Raw genomic sequence first — 24,785 nt, 5'->3', positions numbered from 1 at the left:
TTTGTACAATATTTGTGAAACAACACTGGGAAGCAGAAAAAAAGCAAAGAATATAAACTGCCAATCTTTCTTCCAGAGACATCCCATTCTCTAGAGCTGTTTCTGGAAATGTAGATGATAAAAATATAGTTTATGGCTCTTCAGCCCCTCAACAAATCCTTGTATTTTCAGGCAAACCAAGCCCTTCAGATGTCCTCAGACAATATTATTTTGAAGAATAATTTAATGTCTGCTTACAAGATGTAGAATCTGCCCTATCTACCTACACAATGCCATGCAAACCTGAAAAAACCTGTGCAGGTCAGAAACCCCTTTTATATCCTATTTATATCCTAGAGTTGAATTTTCTTGAATCACTGCATTGTGGTTGATGGGAGTGGAAATGTAAGAGGATCCTAAGTAACTATAGCTGAAGTGTGATCCCATCACATCTTTTCTACCAGTTTATAAACTATTTGTAAAATTTGACACACAGAACTGAATATAAAACTGAATGTGAAATGCAGCATTCAGAACTTCTAGAAATCAGACCTTAAGTTTTCCTCTCTGTCTTCTCACTATAAGAAACAAAAAAGCAATTCCTATGTGTGCACACTAGATAGTTATAAGTAACACAGCTTCCTATAACCAGAGCTACAGAAACTCGCCCTCCCCAAGCAATGTGCACTCAAGAAGGCTCAGAAGACATGAGCCTCTGCCCAGGTCACATGCACCAACAAAAAAATCTGCCTCAGAGTCCATCAGACTCCCAGAAGACTAGACACTGAAAGCTCACCCAACCTGCTCTTCCTGGTCTTGGGTCAGTGAGCCCTAGACTTACTCACTATGATACCACTTGTTGTCTCTTTTACAGTATCTTACAACTACATCAGGGAAAAATTCTAGAAAGAACCTGGAAGTTATCTTCCAGTTGTACTCTTGACTCTTAGGCCTGCCCAGTGTCCCTCATTATCATGGACCACCCAGCTGGGGCTCAGGACAGCTGAACCTCCCTACCAGAGCATTAGAGATTGAATGACTCAGATAGCATAGACAAAGAGAAGTAAATGGGAGGTGAATGAAACATAAATCATAAATAAACAAAAAGGGAAAGGACATGGTTGCTCCTCAGAATTTTGGTATAGAAATTTTATTCTTGATAAAAAGGAGAGCACAGACAAAGACAAGGAAATCTTGTTTCTATAAGCAAGCTACTTCTCTAAATGATTTCTGCAAATGCAGACACACACACTTAAGTTATTCAGATGCAAATACTGGATCTTGGGAGTGGAGAGTGGATAATACCATAAGGGACCTCACAGTTGGCTGTTTCTAGCTGCTTTTCCCCACCCAACTCTTGGAAGGACCCTCCCAATTCCAGCTCCCTCCCAATCCTTTTCATTGAAGGCCCATCATGTTGCAACTTCAGAGCTTGCTTGAGTTCCCCTGACACAACCCAGCAATAGCACACAGAACACAACACACCAAAGCATTCAAGTCTTCTCAGCTATAGGGAAACTTCAGCAAGGGATCTGGAAGAACCCTCCTCCTCTTTGGAATGTCAGGTCTTCCTGGAGGCTCTGACTGGTCAGTGAGTCTTGATTACCATGAGTACCTCTCTCAAGGTTAGTGTGTTCTGAAGCAACACAGTAGAGTAGTTCCTTCCTGACCATGGCTTCCAGTCTAGAGCCAGACCTTTTCCACATCTACAAAGATTTGTATTTCAGTAGCACTTGTGCTATCTTCCAGCCTTCCCCAGAACCCGTGCTAAAGATTAAGTTATCTGAGAGATGAATGCTCGTCCATTGTCAGACCAAAGCAGTTTAGGCAAACCATACCTGGGTATGATGTCATCTATAAGTGTTTTTGTCACTATGTTGACAACCTTTTTGTAGGGTTGTTGTCTTAGTTAGGGTTTTACTGTTGTGAACAGACATCATGTGCAAGGCAACTCTTATAAAGGACAACATTTAATAAAGGCTAGCTTACAGGTTCAGAGGTTCAGTCCATTATCATCAAGTCAGGAGCATGACAGCATCCAGGCAGGCATGATGCAGGCAGAGCTGAGAGCTCTATATCTTCATCTGAAGGCTGCTAGCAGAATACTGACCTCCAAGCAGCTAGGAGGAGGGTCTTAAAACCCACACCCTCAGTGACACACCTATTCCAAGTTCAAAACTCTAAATAGTGCCACTCCCTGGACCAAACATATTCAAACCACTACAGTAGGCTTCTAAACATCCTGAAAAGGTATCTATAAAAACTTGTAAATATGTTTCTGGTTTTATTGTTGTATAATATATTTTTTTTATGAGTCCCTGGCCATTGACCCCTGACTCTGGTTCCTGGAGTGCCTTCTTGATTGAGGCCTGAGGAGTTCACAGTTTGGTAGGTGGCACAGTCTTAGATTATTTGATCCACCAAGTGTCCTAAGTCAAATATTTTGTCCCTTACCCCTCACAGCAGTTCCCTGATGTTGAAAGACCCTCATGAGGGGAGACCCTCACTGAAGTCATGGGAGATTACAGCCACCCAAAAACTCGAAAGAGACTGAACTTGCTGCAAACCACAAAAGGCTTTATTTCAGAATATCACCCGGCTGAGGTCAAGACTCACAAGAGGAGTGTCGACCTCGAGGCCAGAGGGAGAAGGATATTTAAAGGAAAAAACCACAAACCAGGGGGTGAAGGGGAGTCATAAAAACATCAGCAGACAGTATCATAAAAACAGTGGAAGGTCCCCAGCCCATTCAATCATGTGGGAAACATACCCTGTGTACTTATTTTTTTTTTCAAGAATTTAATCTTGTTTAATCTTCTATCATGTGGCCAGCCAGTCCTTGGAGCAGCCCAGATGACTGGTATTTTCCCTATGGTCAGCCAGTTCCTAGAACTCAGAGCCCAGAGCCTATGAACCAGATGACCTGCATTCTTGCTTCTGCCCTTTGTGGTCGGCTAAGTTCCTAGAGAACAGATGGCCTGGCTTCAGCTTCTATATGCTAGGGGTCTCAAAAAAAGTTTATTCTTTTCAGTGTGAAGCTTGATGAATCTGATGGATGAGTTGATTAGCAAGCTCCTTAGGTAGGATGGTATAGCCTCCAGTGGTCAGCAACCCTCCATCTCTTCTATAAATTCCTTGGCATTTCACCTGATGTTGTTTGTCTTTAGCAGTATATTCAGGGATGGCTGGGAGCACAGAGAGTGGCAAAACTACCAGGATGTCAACAATGGAAGCTTGAGTGGTCTCTCTTTTAGCTTTATCACCTATTCTGTTCCCTGTTAGCTATGACTATTTTTTTTTTTTTTTTTTTGCCAGTTTTAAAGCCTGAGTTAGAGCCTTTAGTTCAGCTCTCTGGGCTGAAGTTCCCAGCAGCAAAGCAGTTGTCCAAATACCAGAGTCTAAGTCCATTACCACCACCCTTGCATACCTGATTTCACTCTAGATGAAGCTGCTTCCATCTGTGAAGTAGACACGTTTCATGTCTGGCCAGTGCATGTTAGTCAAGTCGGGCATGATGTTCTGCCTTCAGGTTTATGGGACTGGGATGCTAAGGATGGTTTGCTTCTGGGGCATCTGAAAGCATATGTTGGCTGCCTCACCCCCTTGAATATGTACCCCAGATAGGTGACCTTACATTGACAAGCCTGGGCCTTCCTAGCAAACACGTAGTAGCCAATTTGACTCAGCTCCTGTAGCAAGTCTCAAATGGCCTCCTGGCCTATCTCCAAGTTGGGGTCCCCCAATCCATACTGGAACACTGTTATTTGGTGCTGGGTTTTCTGGTACTCACTCAAGTCCTGCCTCGTCAAGGGTGGTGGGTGAGCTTTTGAATCCTTAAGGCAGATGTGTCCAAGTCAGTTGTCCCTTGAAGCCTCTCCCCAAGTCTTGCTATTCAAAGGCAAATAGAGGTTGGCTTTTGGGTGCCAGAGCAGGCTGCAAAGCTATTTAGTGGCTGAAGCTTTCAATGGATGTCAGGGGCAGTTTCATTAACAAAAGCCATGTTCACAGCTGACTGGTGCTCTCTGGCTTCTAGGTCAAAAGCAGTGTAGGCTTCAAAAAGTCTTTCTAGATATTCCCTGGGGTTCTCATTCTTTCCTTGCACCACCTGGCTCACTTTAGATAAATTTGTGGGTCATCTGGCAGCCTCTCAGGCCTCTCCCCATCAGAACCTGGTGGTAGACCTGAATGGAGCCTCTCCTTACCTTCCTTAGTGTTAAAATTCCAGTCATATGGAGTCAAAGGAAGGCTGCACAGCCTGAATTTGAGTGGCAGCCTGTTTGCTCCAGGAACTAATTTCCAGGTAGCTCCCATGATCTTCTCTCTCTCCTCTGTCTGTGAGGAGAATCTGCAGCAATTGTTGACAGTCATCCCAGGTACACTAGAGAGTCAGCATGATTGACTCCAGAAGACCTGTGAAAGCCGACGGTCTTTCTAAAAATGAGGAGTTTTGTAACTTCTAATTGTAAAGATTATTACTGTCAAATGACACATATGTCACAAACTGTCTCCCCTGAGCATCTGGGGGTCTCATAGCCTGGAGGGATAAGGGCTTACTAGAGTCAGCCCTCGGGGCAGTATGGGCCGAGTGTGAGGTGGACTCTAAGTAGAGTCAGGAGACCAGAGGAGTCATGGGCTGCTTGTCCCTCTGCCTGTGTTGTCTGGGCAGGGGCAGTGGCAACAGGAGCAGGAACAGAGAGGGGGACAGAGATTCTCCTTGGGAGCAGAAAGGGGAAGCAAGGCAGAGGACAGAGGCTGACCCTCCTTTAGAGGAAGAAGGGTGGAAAGCAGAAAGACCCATACTACCTGGTTCAAGCTTCCCTAGGCCTTATAAACTAAACCTTCACCCTGTAAATGGTGGGGAGAGGGAAAGTCCCTTCCTCAGGCCATAGTAAGTCCATTCATTCCTGCAAAAGATGGTTGGTTTGGGAGATGAACAACCAGACCCGAGTGCTCTGTGACTTGGCAAAAGTCCTTAAAATGGTTCAGGAACAAGCCCAGTGGGGTGCTTTGTGGCTGTCCCATCCTAGGAATTAAAGACAAACTTGTACAAGGGGACAAAAAGCACAAACAGAATACACACAGACACAGAAGGACATTCCTGGGAAACCAAAACCAAAATCAAAAGGCTGTCTCAGAGGTTCTTTCTCCCTCCACATGGGAGGCCCATAGACCCACAGCCAGTTCAGAATCCAGATGAGAACTACAGGTTCTCCTGCTTCTGGTAGGACATTGGAAGAAGCATCCTCCTTTGCCCATGGCCTGGTGACAAAATACATGTCTGCTTTGTCCCTCTTGGCCTCCAGATTAGAGCTGAAATAGTAACACAGAGATGGACAACACAAAAGAGAACCAGGCACCCAGAATTACTAATCTGGAGGGGCATCTACTCCATTATTTGGGTCAGGGAGTCTCCAGCAATTCCTGAATGCGCCCCCCCAAATGTAAGGATCCATGATTCTCTGAAGAATAATAACCTGAACTTAAATAGTATGTAAACACAAAGAGTGTCTCATTCTGCAGCATGCTGGGTGCTCACAATACCAAGACAGAGAGACAACTAAGTGAGCTTGCAAGCCCAATTTAGTGCACATTACAAGATTCCAGGGTAGGTGATATCTATCTTAATCTGTTGGGTCCATCCCTACAGAAATTCCAGAACCATTACTGGGGTGTGGGGCTGGAAACTCTTGCTGGGGAAATCAGTAAGCTATCGCTAACCCATTGTCCTTGCCTCAGGCCAGGTGGCAGGGCAGCCTCTGACTACTTGCCTGAAGCGTTGTGTGTGTGTGTGTGTGTTTTCTTTCTTTTTTCTTTTTTTTTTTTTCAGTAACTGATTTGCCTGGGCTTGTCTGGACATAACCAGTTCTTGGAAGCAGAGATTTAGCCCTAGTCTCCTTAACTGCCAATTTGAAGCCTGTCATGGATCGGTCTATCTCATAACTTCATGCTGGGTTAAGGTAAACTGTAGCTATATTTCACCTGGTACATACTGAGATGCCAAATGTTTTAAGTTCAGACTCCATTTTAGAGAACCTGAAGTAAGTTTGAACTCAGGTAAACTAACAGGTGCCGGGATCCAAACCCATGAAATTAACCTGCTGTTCTGAAAAAACCTAGTCAGTTAAAGTACAAGGTTAAGAAAGGACGTTCTCGGTCTCAGGACCCAGGAACTTAATGAAAGTCTGGTATTTCCTGGAAGCTGGTTATGACAGTAGGATGGTCTTAGGCTATGAGGATACAATAGTGGGATAGCCCTAAGCAATGAGCCTTGCCTAAACTTCCCTGTTTTGCTATGCTTTATAACCTGCCACCTGAAATTAAAATTTGAGTGGTTGATCATATTTTTAGACTTGTGCTTCTTCTTTGCGTCTCTTGTCCTTTCATTAGTCCGATCCCTCCTTTGCCCCTCCCATCCTCATTTAATTCCCCGTGGGTTGGGGCAAACAGGCTGGTACCTAGCATTAGTTTCCAAGTTGCCCCCCAACAAAACCCAAGTCTAGCTTCAGTCTCTAGACTAATCCCCAGCAAGATGATATGACTCCCAGCACCAGCCAATTATGTTAAAGGCCACAGTAGCTTTCCAGTTAGATGCTTGTACACATATTCCCTGCTTGCAGCTTTCTATAAAGCCTTGTGATGTGTTTATAAAAAGATAAAGACAGGGAGGGATATGTTCTATGGAGGTATAGTCAGGTATGAGGGAAGGAGGTGCCATAGTGGGCCCATGCTGAGATATCTCTTCCCCCTGAGGGACCACCCATATGATGGTATAGTATAGAATAGAGTTTATTCAGGGCATGGGGAGGGGAGTCAAGAGGGCAGTAGAGGCAGCAAAAGGCAGAGAAAGAGACAGAGATAGAGAGACAGAGACAGAGAGAGTAGAGAAGTAGAGGCCAGCCATGAGCACGTGGAAAGAGATGGGGGAAGGGAAAATAAGAACAAGAGAAAGCAAGAGCTTGAGAAGGGGGCAAGCAGCCCCTTTTATAGTGGATCGGGTCTACCTGGCTATTGCCAGGTAACTGTGGGGAGGAGCATAGACAGAATGCCAACACCTTGCCCTGATAGACATTCGGGGCTCCCCAACCACCTAAATTGTCCTGTGTGATGGTGGTGGATTGGAGGGTCCCAAGCTAGCTTAAATAGAATAAGGCCCCTGCTGTGAGTTGCATCAGATTGGCTCCTGACTGTGTTTTTTTGTTTTTGTTTTTGTTTTGTTTTGTTTTTTGTTTGGATCACTAACATTTCCCTGGCAGTACATTTTGGTGATTTGGCCAGGAAGCTCCCCATGACACAAAGGACTACTGATCTGGAGGGTCTTGAACCTGGTAAAACTAGCCTAGGTATTTCTGTTTTTGTGCTTGTAACACTGTGTTAAACTTCCTGCTTCTTGCCTGTCTGAGTGCTGAATTTGTCTGAGCTTTCTATGAAGTATGCAGGGCAGAACAGAAGCAAGTTCCTGTAAAGGTAAATGTGGAACCCTTCCAGCTGTGTTGAGATGATTTATTTGTCTGGAACCTGGTGGATTGTGTTGCCATAGTAATTCTTCTAGGTTTGAGCCCTGCTGAGGAATGTCTGAGTGTGAGAAGTTTTCTATGTGATTTGAATGCAGGTGAGTACTTGTGTAGTGGTGCAAAAGCTTGTGATTTGTGTGGTGGCTAATTTGTCTGAATGTTAGAAACTTTCTGTGAGATCTATAGAACGGAACAAAAACTTGAGTAAAAATAAATTACTTATGTTGCTATGGTAATTTTTCCAGGTCTGAGTAAACATTTGTACAGTAATGAAGGTTGTTATGTGTGTGTGAGCACCACCTTCTTGTTGGTTCTTGTTACTGCGAGCTATTTTCTTTTCTTCTAGGTCGGGGTGGTTCCACATCCATCTTCTGTGAGCACCACCTTTTAGTTGGTTCTTGTTACTGTGGACTGTATATTTTTTTGGGTTGGGTTTTTGTTACTGGTTGTTGTCTTTGTTTACAGATTCTGAGTGGTGCCACATCCATCTTCTGTGAGTGCCACTTTCTGATTAGTTCTTGTTACTGCAGACTGTATCTTTTTCTGGTTTTCCTTGTGTTTTGTTCCTGGTTTTGCCTTTTTCTATTCACTGATTCTAAATGGTGCCACATCTTTCTGGGAAGAAGGCCTTGAATTTGTTCCTTGGCTGATTTTCAGTTAGGAAAGACATGTCTGGGAGCCATGGCAATGATGTGGCCAGGAGACATCCTGAGCCTCAATTTGGGTGGGCATAGCTGAGAGAGCTGAGATATCTACCCATCTGGGAACAAGGTCTTGATTTTGTACCCATAGCCAGTTGCAGTTAGGAATAGTTAGGGGAGCTGCTGCTACAGTGGGACCAGGAGATGTTTAATGATTAATGGGCCTCTGTATGACCGCTCAGATGGATGTAGAGGTAACATGACTCACCAATGGCAATAGACTCATTCAGGATGGACAGAGGTATGCTGGTGCAGTGGTGGTCACAGACACCAAGATCATATGAGCAGAGCCACTTGTGGAAGGAGTGTCAGTCCAGAAAGATTAATTGGTAGCTCTGACCAAGGCGTTAGAGCTGAGAAAAGACAAGAGACACAGATAGCCGGTGTGCCTTTGCTACCACTCATATGTGTGGAGCTATGTATAGGGAGAGAGGCCTTCTTACAGCAGAAGAAAAAAACTAAATTTCAGTTCAAATGGCAACAAGACAGCACAATGTGTAGCCCTAGTTGGGCTCCTCGTGTTCTTGACTGTACTAGACTCAGGAGACCCCACACTCTCTGAGCAGACAGAAGATGTGATTTGGGCCAAAAAACCTGCCCATATCTCAGTATCATAAGAGATGACATCTGACTATAAACTAATTGTACTAGAGAAAATTGGTACATACATACAAAAAAAGATCCAGTGTTCTTCACACATGGGAACCCAGAGAATGCAGGACTTAGTCCACCAGTCCCACATTATAGAGATGCCAATATGAAAACAGCTGAAAGTGGTAAAAACTGTAAGGCCTGTCAATTGACTAATGCAGTTACCAATAAGAAGAATCCTGGTACTCAATACCAGAGCACCAAGCCAGGAGTCTATCAGAAAACAGACTTCACAGAATTAAAACCAGGAAAATTTGAATACAAATATTTGATGATATTCATAGATACCTTTTCAGGATGGACTGAGACTTTCCCAACTAAGTATGAGACTGTGGAGACAGTAACAAATAAAGTACTAAAGAAAATTCTTCCAAGGTATGCTTTTTCTAAGTTTATATGGTCAGACAATGGACCTACATTTGTGTTCCAGGTAAGTTAGAGATTAGCCAATATTCTGGGGATTGATTGGAAACTTCATTGTGCTTACAGACCCCAGAGTTCAGGACAGGTAGTAATGAAAAACAGAATCCTAAAAAGAGACCTTAACTAAATTGACCTTAGAGACTGACAGTGACTGGGTGACTCTTCTCCCCTTCATCTTTTATAGAATACATAACTTCCCATACCAGATGGGATTCACCCCTTTTAAAGTTATGTTTGGTTCTCCTACTGACAGAGCTATTACATGATCTCAAGGGTGTCCAATGGGTACATAAATACATTTGGCTTAAATTTTGTGTTTTCCATAAAATAGGTCCACCTCTGAAGCTTGGCTAACTTCAGCCCAGACATTGGGTCCTAGTCAAGAGACAATGCCAGGGGTGACTAGAGCTTCACTGAAAGGGTTCCTGTGCTACAAGAGTTACAGCATGGATCCACCAGACATTTGTTTGAAGTTAAAGAAGACTCTGACAGCAGGAGGAGAACAGCCTCAAGACTCCCCATGTCTCCCACTGATGGACCCCTACCCATGCTCCAGGAACACCACAAAGACATCGCTCTGTTACTGTTTTCATGAAGTTTCAGGAAGTCCCATGACTGGGACTTCTACTCACAAGAAAAAGGGGGGATGAGATGCCAAATCTTTTAAGTTCAGACTCCATTTTAGAGAACCTGACCTAAGTTTGAAGCCAGGTAAACTAATAGGCTGGTACCTAACATTAGTGTCCAAGTTGCCCCCAACAAAACCTGAGCCTATGTTTAATCTCTAGGCTAATCCCAATGAGATGATATGACTCTTAGCACCAGCCAGTTATGTTAAAGGCCAGAATAGCTTTCCAAATAGATGCTTGCACACATACTCCCTGTTTGCAGGTTACTATAAAGCCTTGCCCTGATAGACATTTGGTGTTCCCTCACCACCAAAACCATCCTGCGTGATGGTAGTATGTGTGTGGGGGGTCTGAGTTAGCTCGAATAGAATAAAGACCGTACTGTGTGTTGCATCAGATTGGCTTCTGTCTGGTTTGTGGGGATCACGAACATTTCCCTGGCACTACAATATGAAACAACTCTGGGAGAAAAATCAGGAGACAGATGACAAACATTATGGAGCACTATTGTTAGCTAACATGTCTTCTTCAGTGGGAAGGTTAAAACAAACAAACAAACAAACAAAACCAAAACCAAACAAGCACATCTTTGTGCTAGCAAAGATCAACAGAACCAATAAAATCATTGTATGTATTTAGCAAGTGGATGTATTAGAATGGTTCAGAGGCTGTAGTCCAACTAGGACAAGAACGGCTATCTACCAATGGAAAGTTGAAAAAGAAGACAGCAGTGTTTCAGTCCATGTGGCTAGATGTTTCAGTTGGTCTTAAGCAAATACCAGAATTCCAAAGAAATAGTCTCTAATGATAGTGAAAAAAAAATGAACTTGCTAGCTTAGATGTAGGGAAAGCTGACAAAGAGCTACTGTCTCTAATATCCTTTATATGTAGGCTATCACCAGAAGCTGTGGCCTAGCTGAAAGTTAGATGTTATTACCTAAAAAGACACAGAATAAAGAAGGGTTTTCCTAATTAAAATTTTTGAATTGAAGAAAATCCTCCACAGTACTCAACTGTGGTTTTAGTTATTTCCATATGTCGTCAATTTGACTATGAAGACCAGTGATCACAGCAGTCAAGATAAAAGAACTGAGGAAGATTTTTTTTTTAATTCTAGCAGACCAGGAGTGCATGGGAGTCATTTCCAAAGCAATAATTTTCTTAAACAAATGAAGGATTGAGATTTTACACAGAGATTCTGGGTATGTTCACAGATAGGTTTGCTTGCTTAATAACCATACATAGTTAAAATCTTGTCTAAATATGGTCACAGTGTAAAAGCAAAAATATTTAAGGGTATTTTAAACTCAAACTCATGCAGAAACATATGCAAATTATAAAAATGATGGGCAGAAATGACTCTGGATTGTTCATCTTGTACCATATGATGTTAGCCAAAAACAAAGTAAATGATTCTTGCCCTGTCCAGCAGGGTAATAAACAGGGGTCTAGGAAGGTCACCTGAAAGAGAGAATGGGGAAACAGACAGACGCAAAAAATGACAGCTTGTCTATAGACTGATCAAACTGTGATTTTTACTTTTTCACACAGGAGATATACACAAAAAAGCAGGATGTGGGGAAGGGGATGATGCAGGAGCATAGGTGTTCAGGGGGAGTACAGATACCTTCCAGAACAGAGTATCGGCTGGGTGAAGGTTCAGGAGACAGGTCACTATGATTCACTTGTCCTTATCTAAGTTGGTACTATCCACCAAGTCTACCCAAGGCCTATGACTATCCACAAGACCCATGACTACTTGTTCTTATCTAGGCTGGTAAATTTCCACCAAAGCTGCCTGTTTACAATATCTTATAGCTATCTGTTTCAGTGTTTTTCCACAGAGACCCAAGACATTGTGTTAGCAGGCTGACTTAGGCCTATTGCTGATTTTAGCCCTTCATGTATAAGCAAGGCTGCCTCTGACAGATTCTGTGAAAGTAGATTGCTTAGGAGCCAATCCCACCTGTTCATAATATATGATCTAACAGACTCATACATTATTCCCACAATTCTCATATAAAAGACAGAGAAAAGATTAAAGAAACAACAAGGAAAAGCCACCTTTCAGCTCTGTGAACACTGTTCTTAGAGAACCAGCTTCAATGTACTCATCTAACCTCAGAAGGAGAGTTTTGTCTCTGTGGACGATACTTTAAAAGTAAGGCGACAGCTGTTTGTATGCAGGATCAGAAATATTTCAATTTAACTACACCTCCTTGTTGTCTCTCTCAGGGATTTGCTATCACTGTATGCAAAATCTATTTCTTTTAAAGTTTACCTTTCTTTCATATATATGGATGTTTCTCTGCATGTGTATGTGTGTGTAAAGTACACACAGAAGCCAGAAGGAGGCAGAAGATGACTGGGATTGAAGTTACATCAAATGTTTAGCTAACATGTGGTTTCTTGGGGTGGAGCCTGTGTACTTTGTAACAATGGCAATTGCTCTTAAATTGCAAACTATATCTCCTGTTACATTCTGATATAAGATTTATATTTATACATTTTAATTAAAATATATTAAATCAGTTTTCCCCTTTCAGTCTTCTCTTCATCCCTTCCCAAATGGTTTCTGGCTGATTTTTTCCTTGTTAAGTATGTGTGATTTACTATCAACAAATATATGAATAAAACTTTCTGAATCCTTTTTGTTGAATGAGTGTATAATGGCTTTAGGACTGGCCAAGTTGCACTGAATTGCCAATTAGCTCTTCAAATTGCTCGAGAGAGATATTCTTTAGTGAACAAAAGGTTGTTGGGAGCAAAACATCTCTTGTACCCACAGCTATGAAATACAGGAATATTAATAATACAGGGGTCTCTTCTCAATGAAGGAGAAAAAATACCTGCCATCAATCCGAAAGGCTTAGAGTAGATTTTACTAATGATGTGGTTACCTCTTTGCTATCTGGAGGCAGATCTTACATATCTTTTGCTATAGAAGTAGACCGTATCCAACTTCTGCCAAAAGATTATTCCAGACTCTCCCTTTCCTCGAATGTTAACCATACTTACGGGAAATGTTCAATGTACTTTATGAAAGGATTACCTTTAGGCTACTGATCATAGACCACATTAAATTCCAGGGCTTTTATTTTTTCCTTTTTAAAAATTGGATATTTTTAAAATTTATATTTCAAATGTTATCCACTTTCCCGGTTTCCCCCTGAAAACCCCCTATCTCAACCCCCCTGCTTCTATGAGGGTGCTCTCCCATTCACTCATTCACCCCTGTTTCCCCACCCTCCCATTCCCCTACACTGGGGCATCAAGCCTTCACAAGAGCAAGGGCCTCTTCCCTCATTGATGCCCGACAAAGCCATCCTCTGCTACATGTGTAGCTGGAGTCATGGGTCCCTCCATGTGTACTCCTTGGTTGGTGGTTTAGTCCCTGAGAGCTCTGGGGAATCTGGTTGGTTGATACTGGTGTTCTTCCTATGGGGTTGAAAACCCATGGGTCTGGGTTAGTTGAGACTGCAGGCCTTCCTATAAGGTTGCCCTCCCCTTCAGCTCCTTCAGTCCTTTCACTAACTCCTCTACAGGGCTCTGTGACTTCAGTTCAATAGTTGGGTGTAAGTATCTGCATCTGCCTCAGTAGGCTGTTGCTACGATGTGCTTATAGACAGAAGCTTAGCATGGCTGTTCTATGGTTCCAATTTTTGATAGCTAAATAAATGAAATATACTTTCATGCTCACATTGCATTTCATAATTGGAAAATGATGTAAAAATAAAATATTGGTTATAAAGAAGTAAGCATCATTAACTTTATAATATTGGCAGTACATGTGCTCTAAATTGTATTTATCATTTTGAGGTATGTCTCTTATATTGCTATTGTTTCCAGGAGTTTTATGATGAAGTGATGTTGGATTTTCTCAATGGCTTTTCTTCATTTAATGAGACGATCATATATTTTATTTTACTTTTTCTGGTAGTCTACATTAATTAAATTTTCCATATTGAACCATCCCTGTATCTCTGGGATGAAGTAGACTTGATCATAGTGAATCATCTTTTTGATGCATTCTTAGATTTGGCTTGCAAATATTTTATGGAGTACTTTTGCATCTATGATTACAATGGAAAGTGGTTTGTAATTCTTTTTCTTGGTTGGGTCTTTCTGTGATCTAGGTATCAGGGTAACAGTGCCTGATAAAATGAATTTGGTAATGTTCCTTCTGATCATGTTTTGTGGAATAAATTGAAGAATATTGGAGATAACTCTTCTTTGAAAGCCCATTAGAGCTCCTGTGGCGTCAGAGCTCCTGGGAGTCAAGCTTCCTCTCTGGGTGTTGTGGGACTGGGTGTGGAGCCACTCCCAAGGTCTACTCAGGGCACCAGATCAGACCAGAAGGAACTGGTGCCACTAGCCCAGCAGGGATTCCTGCATCCCTGGATCCTGGGGGTCCCAGTTACTCCTGGTGTTGGGGCAGATGTTGTGACCATTTCACCTGTAACTCTGAGTATGTTAGAGAACCAGAGAGTTGAGCTTCCTTTGGGTGCTTTGGGACTGGGTGCTGAGCAAGCGTCCAAGGTCTGGAGTAGCTTGACTCCCAGAAGGTCTGACATACCCTAGATCTCAGGATCACAGGATCCCAGAACCAAAGGATTACAGAGACAGCTGGAATCTGAGGAGTTCTGATACAACCAGGATCACAAAAGGGACATGCATCAGTTAGAGGCAGCAAGGGCAGGTAGCACCAAAGATAACTAGATGGTCAGAGGCAAGCAAAAGAACATGAGCAACAGAAACCAAGGCTACTTGGCATCATCAGAACCCAGTTATCCTACCAGAGCAAATTATGGATACTCCATCACACCTGAAAAGCAAGATTCAGATTAAAAATCACTTCTCGTGATGATGATAATGACATAAATAACTCCCATAAAGAAACACAGGAGAACACGGGTAAACAGGTAAAAGTCCTTAAAGAGGAAACATAAATATCCATTAAAGAATTACAGGAAAACACAAACAAACAGGTGAAGGAATTGAACAAAATTATCCTGGATCAAAAAATGGAAATAGAAACAATAAAGAAATCACAAAGGGAGACAACCCTGGAGATAGAAAAACCTAACAGAGCCTTTTGGCTTGGACAGACAACTAGCTGAGCTGTTCCTGTGAAGACTCCACATCCTAACCCATCCACGAGGAACTACTACACTCAGAGAAGTGGTCCTAGAGGAACCACTACATTCAGAGCAGCAGATTCCACATCCTGACCCATTCTAGAGGAACCACTGCACTCAGATCAGCAGGATTTCAGGATCCCAGAGGCAGCCTGAGTCCCAGGAGCTCTTCTCCAAAGGAACTCAGAATCATAAGATCACAGAGACAGCTAGACTCTGAGGAGTTCTGACACAGCAAGATAACTGAAAAGACAGGCTCCAGTCAGAGACAGTGAGTGAATGTATTATTAAAGATAACAAGATGGCAAAGAGCAAGTACATGAAAGTAAACAACAGAAACCAAGGTTATATGGCATCATCAGAGCCCAGTTCTCTCACCATAACAAGTACTGGACACCCCATGACACTGGAAAAGTAGGCTTTAGATTTAAAATCACTTCTCATGATGAAGATAGAGGATGTCAAGAAGGACATAAATAACTCCCTTAAAGAAACACAGGAGAATACAGGTAAACAGGTAGAAGCCCTTAAAGAGGAAACACAAAAATCCCTTAAAGAACTGCAAGAAAACACAACCAAACAGGTGAAGGAATTAAACAAAACCATCCAGGGTCTAAAAACAGAAGTAGAAACAATAAAGAAAACTCAAAGGGAGACTAACCTGGATAGAGAAAACCTATAAAAAAGATCAGGAGTCATAGATGCAAGCACCACCCACAGACTACAAGGGATAGAAGAGAGAATCTCATGTGCAGAAGATACCATAGAAATCATTGACACAACTGTCAAAGCAAATGCAAAACACAAAAAGCTTCTAACACAAAACATCCAGGAAATCCAGGACAAATGAGAAACCAAACCTAAAGATAATAGGTATAAATGAGAGTGAAGATTCCCAACTTAAAGGGACAGTAAGTATCTTCATCAAAATTATAGAGGAAACTTCCCTAACCTAAAGAAAGAGATGTCCATGAACATACAAGAAGCCTACAGAACCCCAAATAGATGAGACCAGAAAAGAAACTCCTCCCATCACATAATAATCAAAACATCAAATACAGAAAACAAAGAAAAAATACTAAAACCAGTAAGGGAAAAAGGTCAAGTAATATATAAAGGCAGACCTATAAGAATTAGACCAGACTTCTCACCAGAGACTATAAAAGGTAGAAGATCCTGGACTGGTATCATACAGACCCTAAGAGAACAAGAATGCCAACCCATGCTACTATACCCAGCAAAACTCTCAATCACCATAGATGTAGAAACCAAGATACTCCATGACAAAACCAAATTTATACACTATCTTTCCACAAATCCAGCCCTACAAAGAATAATAGAGGGAAAATTCCAATGCAAGGAGGGAAACTATAACCTAGAAAAAGCAAGAAAGTAATCTTCCAACAAACACAAAAGAAGATAGCTACACAAAAATAATTCCACCTCTAATAACAAAAATGACAGTAAGTAACAATTACTTCTCATTAATATCTCTTAACATCAGTGGATTCAATTCCCCAACAAAAAGACATAGACTACCAGACTGGATACGTAAACAGGACCCAGAATTTTGCTGCATACAGGAAAAGCACCTCAGTGACAAAGACAGACACCACTTCAGAGTAAAAGGATGGAAAATAATATTCCAAGCAAATGGTCCCAAGAAACAAGCTGGAGTAGTAATTCTAATTTTGAATAAAATTGACTTACAATCAAAAGTTATCCAAAAAGATAAGGAAGAACACTTCACACTCCTCAAAGGAAAAAATCTACCAAGATGAACTCTAAATTCTGAACATCTATGCTCCAAATGCAAGGTCCCCCACGTTCATAAAAGATCACCATCTTGCCAAAAGAAATCTACAGATTCAATGCAATCCCTGTTGAAATCCCAATGTAATTCTTCAGAGTTAGAATAAGAAATTCTCAAATTCATTTGGAATAACAAAAAATTCAGGATACCTCAAACTATTCTCAACAATGAAAGAACTTCTGTGGGAACTGCTATCCCTGACCTCAAACTGTACTACAGAGAAATAGTGATAAAAACTGCATGGTATTGGTACAAAGACAGGCAGGAAGATCAATGGAATAAAAATGAAGACCCAGAAATAAACCCACATACCTATAGTCACTTGATCTTTGACAAAGGAGCTAAAACTGTCCAGTGGAAAAAGGACAGCATTTTCAACAAATAGTGCAGGTTGAACTGGAAGACATCTAGCAGAAGAATGCAAATTGATCCATTCTCATCTCTTCATACAAAGTTCAAGTCAAAGTGGATAAAGGACCGTCACATAAAACCAGATACACTGAAACTAACAGAAGAGAAGGTGGGGAAGAACCTTGCGTACTTAGGCACAGGGGAAAAGTTCCTGAACAGGACACCAATGGTTCATGCCCTAAGGTCAAGAATTGTCAAATGTGACCTCATAAAATTGAAAATCTTTTGTAAGGCCAAGGACACTGTCAATAGGACAAAACAGCAACCAACAGATTTGGAAAACATCTTTACCAATCCCACATCCTATAGAGAGCTAATATCCAATATATATAAAGAACTCAAGAAATTAGAATTCAGACAATCAAATAACCCTATTAAAAATGGAGTACAGAGCTAAACAAAGAATTATCAACTGAGAAAACTTGAATGGCCAAGAAGCACCTAGAGAAATGTTCAACATCCTTAGTTATCAGGGAAATTCAAATCAAAACAACCCTGAGATTCCACCTCACACCAGTCACAATGTCTAATGTCAAAAACTCAGGTGAGAGTAGATGCTGGCAAGGATGTGGAGAAAGAAGAACACTCTTCCCTTGTTGGTGGGATTGCAAGATGGTGCAACCACTCTGCAAATCAGTCTGGTGGTTCCTCAGAAAATTGGACATAGCATTACCTGAGGACGCAGCTATATCACTCCTGGGCATATACCCAAAAGATGCTCCAACATATAACAAGGACACATGCTCCACTATGTATATAGCAGCCTTATTTATAATAGCCAGAAGCTGGAAAGAACTCAGATGTCCTTCAACAGAAGAATGGATACAGAAAATGTGGTACATTTACACAATGGAGTATTACTCAGCTATTAAAAACAATGAATTCGAGAAATTCTTAGGTAAATGGATGGAACTAGAAAATATCATCCTGAGTGAGGTAACCCAATCACAAAAGAACACACATGGTATTCACTCACTGATAATTGGATATTAGCCCAAAAGCTTGCAATATCCAAGATGCAACTTACAGATCACATGAAGCTCATGAAGGAGAACAAGTGTGGGTGCTTAGGTCCTTCTTAGAAGGAGTAACAAAATACTCAAGAGAGCAAATATGGAAACAAAGTGTGGGACAGAAACTGAAGGAGGGGCCATCTGGAGACTGTTCCACCTAAGTATCCATCCCAGGTGCAGTCACCAAAGGCAGAAGCTTATGTGCTTGTCAGGAAGTGCATGCTGACAGAAGCCTGATATAGCTGTCTCCTTAAACATCTGTCAGAGTCTGACATATTCAGAGGTGGATGCTCACGACTAACCATTGAACTTATCATGAGGTTCCCAATGGAGGAGTTAGAGAGAAGACTGAAAGAGCTGAAAGGGTTTGCAGCCCCATGGGGAGATCAACAAAACCAACCAACCAGAGCTCCCAGGGTCTAAGTGGGTAAAGTGAATGACATCTGAAATGTAAATAAAATATCTAATAAAGAAGATAAAAAATGTAAAAAAAAGGAAGAACAACAATATCAACTAATCAGATACCCCATAGCTTCCAGAGCCTAAACCATCAACCAAAGAGTACACATGCAAGGGATCCATGGCTCCAGCTGCATATGTAGCAGAGAATGTCCTAATCTGACATCAGTGGGAAGAGAGGCCCTTGGTCCTGTGAAGGCTGGATTTCTTAGTGTAGGGGAATGCCATTGTGAGAAGGTGGGAAGGGGAGTGCTTTAGAGGGAAACTGGGAAATGGGATAACATTTGAAATTTAATAAAAAAAATACCCAGTAAAAAGAAAAAAAATGAAATGAATGTTGTTAGAATTTTTCAGTAAAACCTTTTTACTCTGAGCTTTTTTTTTTTTGGTTGGAATACTTACAATGTCTTCTTTGATATCACTAATGGTTTTAGGTCTGCCTAAATTGTCTATTTTTTCACAAATGTCAGAGGACTCTTTATTTAAAAAAAATCAGCGAAATGTGATAAATCAAATAAGCCTGCCAAGCGTATTGAATTTATATGTAGAGATCATATTTCAAGGTGCATGATTAATAGGCATAAAGATAGAATTAGCAGAATTCAGACTTCTACCAAGCCAGCAGTCTACTTGAGAAGACCAGAAAACTGAAACTTAGGAGCTCTTAAAGTTACTGATAAGGTTGGATTTATTGCCTTTCTTTTTTATTTAAGGGCAAGAAAGCAAGTATTCATTGAGACATAGAGGAGCCACTGCTGCTGTCTCAAAAGTGTGTTGCTCTTGTCAATGCTCATATCACCTTTCTGACAACAGTATTTCTTATTCCAATACTCCACATCAATATCTACAAATGTCACCAGCCATGATTACCATCTTAAAGTGTATACGTATGTTTGTGTATGTGTGTGTGTGTCCCTTTGCTTCTAAGAGGGTGTTTCCCCACCCACCCACCCACTCCCACCTAACCCCTTTAGCATCCCTCTTTTCTGGTGGCATTAAGCCTCCACAGGACCAAGTACTTCCCCTCCCACTGATGGCAGATGAGGTAGTTCTCTGCTACATATGTAGTGGGAGCTGTGGACCAGTTCATGTGTACTCTTTGGTTGGTGATTTAGCCCCTGGAAGCTCTAAGGTGTCTGGTTAATTAATATTGTTGTTCTTCTTATGGGGTTGCAACCCCCTTCACCTCCTTCAGCCCTTCCCCTAACCATTCCATTGAGGTCCCCTGACTCAATCCAATGGGTGGCTGTGAGTATCTGCATCTGTCTTAGTCAGGTGCTAGCAGAGCCTCTCAGAAGACAGTCATACCAGGCTCCTTTCTGTAAGCACATCTTGGTATCAGCAATAGTGTTGGGGTTTAGTGTCTCAGGTAAGAAAGGATCACATGGTGGGGTGATCTCTGGGTGAACATTCCTTCCTCTGCTCTGTTTTTGTCCTTGCATTTCCTTTAGACAGGGACAATACTGGGTTAAAAAAAAACTTTAGATGGCTGGGTAGACTCATCTCTACACTGGGGGCCATGTCTATCTACTGGAGGTGGTCTCTTCAGCTTCTATCTCCCTGCAGTTGGGAATTTTGTCTTATGTCATCCCCCTTGAGACCTGGGAGCCTCTTACATCCCTGGCATCTGGGACTTTCTAGTGGTTTCCCAAGTTCCCCACCCCACACTTATTTCTACTTCATTACTTCTTTCTATTTCATTCCTCTAGCTCAATGGACTTCTCTCCTGTCTCTTCCCATTACTGGTACCCTCCCCCATTTTTCTTCCCCTCCACTGTCCCATCATGGTCCCTTCCCCCCAACTGACTCCCAAGACAATTTTTTTTCCCTTTCTAGGAGGCATTCACACTTTGGCCTTCCTTCTTGTTAACCCATGTATGGTCTTTGAGTTGTATCATGAGTATTCTGAGCTTTGGGGCTAATATCCACTTATCAGTGAACACATACCACCGTGTATGTCCTTTTGGGTCTGGGTTACCTCACTCAGGATGATATTTTCTAGTTCCAGACATTTTCCTACGAAGTTCTTGAAATCCTTGTTTTTAATAACTCAGTACTATTCCATTGTGTAAATGTACCATATTTTCCATATCCATTCTTCCATTGAGAGAAATCTGGGTTGTTCCCAGCATCTGGCTATTATAAACAAGGCTTCTATGAACATAGTGGAGCATGTGTCCTTGCTATATGTTGGAGCATTTTTTGGGGGGTATATGCCCAGGAGTGGTATAGCTGGGTCTTCAGGTAGAACTATTTTCAAGTTTCTCAGGAACTGCCAGATTGATTTCCAAAGTGGTTTTAACAGCTTGCAGTCCCACCAGCAATGTAGGAGTGTTCCTCTTTCTCCACATTCTTGCCAGCATCTGCTGTCACCTAAGCTTTTGATTTTAGCCATTCTGACTGGTGTGAGCTGGAATCTCAGGGTTGTTTTGATTTGCATTTCCCTGATGACTAAGGATGTTGAACATTTCTTTAGGCTGCTTCTCAGCTATTCGAGTTTCCTCAGTTAAGAATTCTTTGTTTAGCTCTGTACCCCATTTTTAATAGGGTTATTTGGTTGCCTGGAGTCTACTTTCTTGAGTTTTTTGTATACATTGGATAATAGCCCTTTATCGGATGTGGGATTGGTAAAGATCTTTTCCTAATCCGTTGGTTGCTGTTTTGTCCTATTGATAGTGTCCATTGCCTTACAGAAGCTTTGCAATTTTATGAAGTCCCATTTGTCAATTCTTGATCTTAGAGCATAACCCATTCGTGTTCTGTTCACAAAAATTTCTCCTGTGCCCATGTGTTTGAGGCTCTTTCTCTCTTTCTCTTCTATTAGAATCGGTGTATATCATTTTATCTTGAGTTTCTTCATCTCTTGGACTTGAGCTTTGTACAAAGATATAAAAATGGATCAATTTTCATTCTTCTACATGCAGACTGCCAGTTTGACCAGTACCATTTGTTGAAAATGCTGTCTTTTTTGCAACTGTGTGATTTTGGCTTCTTTGTCAAAGATCAAGTGATCATAGGTGTATGTGTTTATTTCTAGGTCTTCAATTCTATTCCATTGATCTACTTGTCTGTCTCTGTACCAATACCATGCATTTTTTTCACTATTGCTCTGTAGTACAGCTTGAGGTCAGATTTGGGATTCCCCCAAATGTTTATTTATTGTTGAGGACTGTTTTCTCTATCCTGTTTTTTTTTTTAATCCAGATGAAATTGAGAATTGCTCTTCCATCTCTGTGAAGAATTGACTTGGAATTTTGATGGATATTGTACTGAATCTGTAGGTTGCTTTTGACAAGATGGCCATTTTTACTATGTTAATTCTATCAATCCATGAGCATGGGAGATCTTTCCATCTTTTGAGATCTTCTTTGATTTCTTTCTTCAGAGACTTTAAGTTCTTGTTATACTTATCTTTCACTTGCTTGGTAAGAGTTGTGGCAAGATATTTTATATTATTTGTGACTATTGTGAAGGGTGTTATTTTCTTGTTTTTTTTTTCTCAGACTGCTTATTCTTTGTGTGGAAAAAGAATACTGATTTGCTTGAGTTAGTTTTATAATCCAACTACTTTGCTGAATTTGTTAATCAGCTGTAGGAGCTCTCTGGTAGAAGTTTTGATATTGTGTATGTATGCTATCATCATCTGCAACTACAGATACTTTGACTCCTTTCTTTCCTATTTTTGTTCCTTTAACCTCCTTCTGTTGTCTAATTGTTCTAGCTAGAACTTCAATTACTATACTGAGTAAATAGAGAAAGAGTGGGCAGCCTTGGCTTGTCCCTGATTTCATTGGGAGTGCTTCAAGTTTCTCTTCATTTAGTTTGATGTTGCCTATTAGTTTGCTGTATATTGCTTTTATTATGTGTAGGTAAGGGCCTTGAATTTCTGATCTCTCCAATAATTTTAATGTGAATGGGTGTTGTATTTTGTCAAAAGCTTTTTCAACACCTAATGAGATGATCATGTGGTCTTTTTCTTTGAGTTTATTTATATAGTGAATTACATTGATAGTTTTCCATATATTATCCCTGCATTCCTGGAATGAAGCTTAGTTGATCATAGTGAAGGATTGTTTTGATGTATTCTTGAATTTTGTTCATGAGAATTCTATTCAGTATTTTTGCATTAATATTCATGAGGAAAATTGGTCTGAAGTTCTCTTTCTCTGTTGGGACTTTTTGTGGTTTAGGTGACAGTGTAACTGTGGCTTCATAGAAAGAATTAAGTAGTGTTCCTTCTGTTTATATTTTGTGGAGTAGTTTGAGAAGTATTGGTATTAGGTCTTCTTTGCAGGTCTAGTAGAATTCTGTCCTAAAATCATCTGGTCCTGGATTTTTTTTTTTTTTTTGGTTGGGAGACTTTTAATAATTGCTTCTATTTCCTTTGGGGTTATGGAACTCTTTGGATATGTTATCTGATCCTGATTTAACTTTGGTACCTGGTATATATCTAGAAAATTATCTATTTCATCTAAATTTTTCAGTTTTATTGAATATAGACTTTTGTAGTAGGATCTGATTATTTATTGAATTTCCTCAGTTTCTGTTGTTATGCCTCCCTTTTCATTCCTGGTTTTCTTAATTTGGATATTGTCTCTGTGCCTTCTTGTTGTTTGGCTAAGGGTTTATCTATCTTGTTGATTTTCTCAAAGAACCAGCTCCTAGGTTTTTTTCTTTCTTTCTTTTTTAAATGTGGATAAACATTTTATTTTATTTAAATCAAGTCATAATTTTTACTTATTCACACAGGGGTTATAAACACAAAAAGGCAAGATGTGGGGAAGGGGATGACACTGGAGCATGGGTGTTCAGGGGGAGTATAGATATCTTTTGGAACAGGGTATTGGCTGGGTGAAGGTTCAGGTGACAGGTCACTATGACTCTGCCTATGATTCACTTGTCCTTATCTAAATTGGTACTATCCACCAAGGCTACCTATTTACAAGGTCTATGACTACTCAGGCTGGTAAATTTCCACAAAAGCTGCCTGTTTACAATTGCTTATAGCCATCTGTTTCAGTGTTTTTCCACAGAGACCCAAGACTTTGTGTTAGCATGCATGTATGACAGGCCTATTGCTGATATTAGGCCTATGGTTGATTTTAGGCCTTCAGTGTATAAGCAGGGCTGCTCCTGATATCTCCTCCCTTCTCTAAGAATAGAAGGGCTGTGTCGATTCTAAGAACCAGCTCCTAGTTTTTTCTTTCTTTCTCTCTTTCTTTCTTTCTTTCTTTCTTTCTTTCTTTCTTTCTTTCTATAGTTCTCTTTGTTTCTACTTGGTTGATTTCAGCCCTGAGTTTCCTGCTTTCTACTCCTCCTGGGTGTATTTGCTTATTTTTGTTCTAGAGCTTTCAGATGTGCTGTTAAGCTGCTAGTGTGTGATCTTGCCAATTTCTTTATGGAGGCACTCAGGGGCAGACATTTTCCTTTTAGCACTGCTTTCATTGTGTCCCATAAGTCTGGATATATTGTGGCTTCATTTTCATTAAATTCTAAAAGTCTTTAATTTCTTTATTTTTTCCTGACCAAATTATCATTGAATAGAGTGTTGTTCAGCATCCACGTGTATGTGGGTTTTCTGTTATTTTTGTTATTATTGAAGAGCAGCCTTAGTCCATGGTGGTCCAATAGAGTACATTGTATTAATTCAATTTTCTTGTATCTGTTGAGGTTTGTTTTGTGTCCAAGTATATGGTCAGTTTTTGAGACAGTACCATGAGGTTGTGGGAAGAAGTTATATTCTTTTATTTTAGGGTGAAATATTCTGTAGATATCTATTAAATCCATTTGGTTCATAACTTCTTTTAGTTTCACTGTGTCTCTGTTTAGTTTCTATTTCCATGATCTGTCCATTTGTGAGAGTGGGATGTTGAAATCTTCTACTATAATTGTGTAAGTTTCAGTGTGTGCTTTGAGTTCCAGTAACATTTCTTTTACAAATGTGGGTGCCCTTGAATTTTGGGCATAGCTATTCAGATGTGAGAGTTGATCTTGATGTATTTTTCATTTGATGAGTTTGTAGTGTCATTCCTTATCTCTTTTGATAACTTTTGGCTT

Source organism: Grammomys surdaster, unplaced genomic scaffold, assembly GCF_004785775.1.
Source record: "Grammomys surdaster isolate TR1022 unplaced genomic scaffold, NIH_TR_1.0 252, whole genome shotgun sequence".
Taxonomy (NCBI): Eukaryota; Metazoa; Chordata; class Mammalia; order Rodentia; family Muridae; genus Grammomys; species Grammomys surdaster.
The sequence above is the reverse complement of the archived record's forward strand: the minus strand, read 5'-3'. Positions refer to the sequence as shown.